Consider the following 6,904-nt stretch of genomic DNA (forward strand, 5'->3'; position numbering starts at 1 on the left):
ATCAATGGTGGAGAAGGATCTGGGGGTTTTGGTAGATCATAAGCTCAATAATAGCATGCAATGCCAAGCTGCAGTTTCCAAAGCGAGCAAAATCCTTTCTTGTATGAAGAGAGGTATGGACTCCAGAGAGAGAGATATCATTTTGCCCCCCCGTACAAATCATTAGTAAGACCTCATCTAGAATATGCAGTTCAGTTTTGGGCACCGGTTCTCAAAAAGGATATTGGGGAACTGGAGAAAGTGGAGAGAAGGGCAACCAAACTGGTAAGAGGCATGGAGGAACTCAGCTATGAGGAAAGATTAGAGGAACTGAATTTATTCACTCTTGAGAAGAGGAGATTAAGGGGGGATATGATCAACATGTATAAATATATAAGGGGTCCATATAATGAACTTGGTATTGAGTTATTCACATTACGGTCAATACTGAGGACAAGGGGGCACTCTTTACGTCTAGCAGGGATGTCCAAACTACAGCCCTCCAGCTGTTGCGGAACTACACTTCCCATGAGGCATTGTAAAACTCTGACATTCACAGACATGACTAGGCATGATGGGAGTTGTAGTTCCTTAACAACTGGAGGGCCATAGTTTGGACACCACTAGGCTAGAGGAAAAGAGATTTCATCTCCAAATACTGAAAGGTTTCTTCACAGTTATGCTGCGTACACATGATCAGAAATTCTGTCAGAAAAAACTTGGATAGTTTTTCCGACGGAATTCTGCTGAAGCTTGCCTTGCATACACACGGTCACACAAAAGTTCTCTGAACTTTCTACCGTCAAGTACGCGGTGACGTACAACACTACGACGAGCCGAGAAAATTAAGTTCAATGCTTCCGAGCATGCGTCGAATTGTTTCCGAGCATGCGTGATTTTTTGCGCGTCCGAATTGCATACAGGCGAACGCATTTTCGGATAGGAACAAAAGCTCACATCCGACTTTTGCTGGCAGAATTTCTGATCGTGTGTATGGGGCATAAGAGCTGTGAAAATGTGGAACAGACTCCCTCCAGAGGTGGTTGTGGCCAGCTCAGTAGATTGCTTTAAGAAAGGCCTGGATTCTTTCCTAAATGTACATAATATAACTGGGTACTAACATTTATATGTAAAGTTGATCCAAAGAAAATCCGATTGCCTCTCTGGGATCAGGAAGGAATTTTTTCCCCTGCTGTAGCAAATTGGATCCTGCTTTTCTGGGGTTTTTTTTGACTTCCTCAGGATCAACTGTGGGTATAGGATTGGGGATATGGTATTGTATGATATTTTTTATTTTTTTTATTTATTTTTTTATAGTTGAACTAGGTGGAATTGTGTCTTTTTTCAACCTGACTAACTATGTAACTATGTACTCACCAGCCCTCTTGGCTGCGACCAGTTGTCCTTCCTGGAGTCTCTCAACAGTCCACTATCCCGCTGTCCTCTTCTTGCTCTCTCTTGTGCCTCCAGTCCAGGACATTTCCACGTGTTCTTGAAAGTGGTCCCGACTGCACCCGAGCCCAGGCCCAAGGTCACCCCCCCTGGACTCGGGAGCTCCCTCAAAGGCCCCAACAGCCTCAGCACTCTCTCACTCAAGCTCTTCCACCCGACCACTCCTCCCTCCCTGGATTGAATGAAAGTTTTTGAGGAGGCTTACCCCCTGCCAAGCCAAGTTGGGGATTGGTCAGGGCTCCCCAGAACACCCCAGGTGATTCCACCTCCCCTCCAGCCTGTCACGTACCTGACTGTGGAGCCCGAGATGATGAGAGTAGCCTCTTGCACAATTCCTGTCCAAGCGCCCCTGGTAGTGGAGAAGGGTGCAGGTGCCTGGTAGATGCAGGAGTGAGCTGTAACTTGAAGATACAGCAGTCCTTCCAGTTGTGGCGTGGAGTCTGGTCACAAGCCTTGTTCAGCGTGAGCCAGGCAGACAGATGCAGAATCAGGATCAGTTGCAAGTTCGGGAACAGGCAGAAGTCGGTAACGTGCTGACAGTGGGGTACCAAATGAGGAGGCGGAGTCATAGTCATAAATCCAAGCCAGGGTCAGTAACATAAGCAAGAAGCAGATATAGCAAGCAGGGGTGATCCAAGAGAGTTGTCGGACTTAACCGGGTCAGGAACAAGGTCAACAGACATGAGTACGAATCAGGAGCACAGGAACCAAAGCTGAAGACAATCCAGCACTGAAGCCAGGCAGACTCTCAGTGTCAAAAGGCTGCTGGGCACCAGAATCTATGGATGCGCGTGCGTGCTAACAAGTACGCGCACGTGGTCGCACGTATGCGCCTATGTGAATGCGCATACCAGTCCTTGCTCGTCTTGGTCTGTGACTTTGCACATGCGCATTAGAATTAGCACTTGCTGAACGGGAATTAGCAGCTGCTGCATGAGTTCTCTGACACAGCCTCTCTTTCCAGAAAGCACCAGAACCTTCTGGAAAGAAGTAGGAGGTCCTAGTGATGTCACCTGTGAGTCACCCAGCACTACTCTGAGCCACTTCCAACCTAGAATGAAAACAAACAGGCCTAGAAACCAGCCAGGCCTGCTTATCCTTTCTAGCACACTACTAGAGGGTGCTACACTCACCCCCCCATCAAAATCCAGCTGGTCCCTCAGCTGGGAAATTGAAAAATAGCTCCTGGGCCCAGGAGCAAGGGCATCCCATAATTTGAATAGAACTCGAATGGCCTCTCAGAACGTGGACCTGGCCGCCGCCAATTCCGCGGCCCAGAGGAAAGGATGGGAGTCCGGGGCTCAGGCTGCTCGGGGCTCTGTGGGCAAGAGGTTACAGCAGGAACTGATGACATTAATGATGTCTGGCGATGAAGGCATATCTGCTTTCCCAGAGTCAGACAACCTGTTCAAATGAATTGGCACAATTGATGGTGCTGTGGGAACAGTTTATGAGAATTTAAGGTACAAGCTATCTCTGGAATTCCCAAGTGGCTACCCCTACAATGCACCAGCTGTGAAGTTTATTACCCCATGCTTCCACCCTAATGTAGACAGTCATGGAAACATCTGCTTGGATATTCTAAAAGATAAATGGTCAGCGCTGTACGATGTTCGGACCATATTAATCTACTTACAGAGCCTTCTTGGAGAGCTAAACAACGACAGTCCCTTGAATGCACATGCTGCAGAGCTCTGGCAGAATCAGACAGCATACAAGAATAATTTACTTAAGCAATACAAGAAGCACACCCAAGAAAAGGACATTTGACCTACTGGCTGTATGTTGTGTTCTGTATATGAATGCTCTAATATACGCTTAAAGGGGTTGTAAAGGCAATTTAAAAAAAAAATAACAAACATGTTATACTTACCTCCACTGTGCAGCTCGTTTTGCACAGAGTGGCCCCGAACCTGGTCTTCTGGGGTCTCTCGGCGGCTGTCTCAGCTCCTCCCTGCAAGAACTAACCACTTTCATGCGAGCTCTCTCGCATGGTGGTTAGTTCTTGCACGCTCACTCCCGTGATACAGCCGGCAGCTATAGCTGCTCACTGTATCACTCGGCCCCGCCCCACGGCGCGCCGTGTCATTGCATGTGATTGACAGCAGCGCAAGCCAATGGCTACGCTGCTTTCAATGCATCCACACTAGCCAAACAACGGCCAGGCTGAGCGGCAAAGAGGACATCGGGGGTGAGCGCAGTAGGTGAATGGGCTCAGGTAAGTAAAACAGGGGGGCTGGTCGGGGCAGTATTGTCGGATGTTTTTTCACCTTAATGCATAGGATGCATTAAGGTGAAAAAACGTGAACCTTTACAACCCCTTTAAGTTAATACAAGTTTGATTGTTGTGTACAAATAAAGTGATTTTAACTTAAAAAAATAAAAATAAAAAACTTCAGCTTGTTCAGTTAAGCTTTGAGAAAAAAACTGGAGCCCACGTTCACACTGAGGAAGGGTTTGAAACTGTGTGAGTTCAGCTGAACTTGCACAATTTCAAACCAGCATTTCAGTCCGACTTTGGGGGCGATTTGGCAGACGTCTGTGCGGGTTTATGCACAGATGTCTATTTGCCCCCGAAGTCGCCAAAAGTAGTGCAGAAACTACTTTTGGGAATCAGTGGAGCGCCGCAAAGTCTGCGTTGCACCGTTTCAGATGGTGCCATTGACAGCAATAGGCTCTGATTTGGCATGCGACTTGACCTGTCAAATCGGCCCAATATGAACGTGGGTGGAAGCTGATTGGTTTCTTTGCACAGCTACACCAGATTTTGCACTCTCCAGTTTTAGTAAATCAACCCCTTAAAGAGGAAATAAACCCTGATTGGAGTATATTGCAGGGTGCTAGCCCCGGCCCGCCTCTGTGGGAAACTTGGAAAAAAGAAAGAAATAGCTGCACATCCAGAACTTCCAATTGCCTTTTATTTGCTTCACAAAGATAACACCAAAGACACCAAACTGTGGTGTCTTTGGTGTTATCTTTGTGAAGCAAATAAAAGGCAATCGGAAGTTCTGGATGTGCAGCCATTTCTTCCTTCCTTTCCGGGGCCGCGGACTCCAGCTCTGTGACTGGCCGGAGTCGCGTAACGTCACTCCCACACATGCTCGTGGGAGCCGTCAGTCACGGCACTTGCTTGTGAAGAAATGGCACGGAGGGCCGTTTCTTCACAGCGCATGCATCGATGATGTCAGCGCAAGCGTATATGGTAAATAGCTCCTAAACAGTGCAGGTTTAGGAGATATTTCCAATACATACAGGTAAGCCTTATTATAGGTGTAGCACCCTCTACAATAGGTAGGTGCTAGAGTAAGGATTTCTGTAAGGGAAACTGCCAGTGCAGGTAAATTTGGGCAGGTCTATGCTTCAGGCTAGGCCTGTTTGCTTTGATCTGGGGGCAGGGAGAGGTTAGTGTAGCAATGGGTGTGACCACCTGTACTTTAGTTCTGAGGCGCCTCCCCTGCTTCCAGGGAGAATGTTCTAGAAGAGGGTCAGGGCCTAGGACTGGAATGGCAGGCAGCTCATGTGAGGAGCCCTGACAAATCCCCAACTGGAATTGGCAGGGGGCAGGCCTCCCATATAAGCTGAGGTAACAGCTCACTGGGGAGGAGTTGTCAGCCAGGAGACGTGGAGAATAGAGTACTAGGTAGCAGCAGGGGTCCCATCCCCATCTGGGGGGGGGTGGTGCGAGGCCTAGCAGAGGAGCTGGGAAGGAGCTTCATCAGTACACGGTCAAGGATGAAATGTTCTGGAACAGAGGGGCTGGCGAAGCTGTCGGAATGTACGTCCAGTTAAAGTTCTCCATCATGGACTCAGGGCAGGAGAAGGTCAGTGAGTGGGCCACAGTGGATTTCTGGATGAGGCATGCCAGGGGAGCTGGGTGCGAGGCCAGAGGAGAGACTGTGGGGAGAGTGTCAAACTGATGTGGCCTGAAGGCACAGGATTTGCAGGTCGGACTATCTGGGAACAGTAGTCCACCAACCAGCACATGCTACTAAATTACTAGGCCACCGGGGAGAGGTACTGCAGACCTCTGGCCTAGTAACAGTGCAACCAAATCTAGCCAGCAACTGGGACTGTTCAGAGTGGTCTCTTTTGGACAATGTAACAGATCAGGCAATGATCTACAGTGGAAGTTTGTGCAGGAGGGTGGAAGTCCTGGGAGCAACAGTCTGCAGGAGATACGCAGAGGAGGAGTAATAGTCTGCATGGTGTAATGCAGGGGAAGTGACTGTAGATATTGTTTGAACATCAGTACTTCACGGCTCAACCTTTTGTTCTAATTCTTAACTATGCTGGCAAAGCAATTGTTCTATGGGCATCCCATATTTCCTTTCCCCCAACCAAGTTATATCCCCCAATAAATAAAACAAAACAACGCAAATGACTGTTAATTGTCTCAGAAGTGATAGATGGAGGTCTGGCAGCAGGGTGACATGGTGGATGTTAGTTACTAGTAGCAACCAAGCGCTACATGTGGAGGTCCCACCGAGATCCGCCTTCACTGTTAACCTGCTGGTCGTCGACCCTAGCAACCGTTAAAAGCCAGGGGAGACTTTGCCTGTTTTGCCAAGTGTGGAGTATAACAAAGAAGGGACTGTGTGTTTGTCTTTAAAATGACTTTTGCCACATACTGTTGCCCATAGCAACCAAATCCAAGTTTGTTACCAAGTGCTGTTGTCCATAGCAACTTCCACAATCAGCATTGCCAACACGCCCCCTGCACCCAGTTGCCTCAATGGACACTCACATCAGTAAAAAGCCCTGCAACCAGTGACTGTAACCATGTGCTATTACCCGTGGCAACCACGGCGAACGATTGCGCTCTGGCTTACAAATATGCCCAGCACTCTGCATGGCGCGGACATTACACACTGCATTGCAGAAATCTCAAGTGACTTTAATAATCCTGCTCAACACAGTAAAAGGAGTTTGTGAACATATGCTGTTGCCCCTAATAACGGTATGTAACAAGGGGGTGTCTATGATGGGATGTTGCATGGTCAGTCCCATACAGTAGGATATTACAGGAGAGACTTTACTGTGCCAATGGTGATCGCTGCATAGTTTGCCTGCCTTCAGTTTCCAGCTTCTGTGACGCAGTTTTTAAAACTACATTCCTGGACAGTGCCTGCAATTAATCAGCGCCTGCCACCAGGTGACACTACAGCGCACGCTGCCTGAAGCCTGCTTACAGTTCCTCGCATGCTGAACCAACGAGCGTAAGGGCGCAGTTACGCCCCAGCGGAGAACAGTGAAGGAGGCCAGTGTACTGCGCACTACACGAGGCTGCTGAAGATGGCGGAGGGTGGTTGGAGGATGCCCGCTATACAGTGGTTGCCTGATGAGCAGGACCGAGTGCTGGTCTATACTGGCATTCGGCTGGAACTTTGTGGAGGACTCACCTGGACATACAGGGAAAGGAGGATGCTGCCGCAGCCTGTGACCTGGCCAGGGGCCTGGTGACTGTAGGTGCTAG

At 48.7% G+C, this 6,904-nt stretch overlaps 1 pseudogene; it reads left to right on the forward strand.

The window, feature by feature from the left end:
- Positions 1-2,661: 2,661 nt before the first annotated feature.
- LOC141111662 (ubiquitin-conjugating enzyme E2 C-like) lies at positions 2,662-3,950 on the forward strand (annotated as a pseudogene).
- Positions 3,951-6,904: the final 2,954 nt, after the last annotated feature.

Source organism: Aquarana catesbeiana, linkage group LG11, assembly GCF_042186555.1.
Source record: "Aquarana catesbeiana isolate 2022-GZ linkage group LG11, ASM4218655v1, whole genome shotgun sequence".
Classification (NCBI taxonomy): Eukaryota; Metazoa; Chordata; class Amphibia; order Anura; family Ranidae; genus Aquarana; species Aquarana catesbeiana.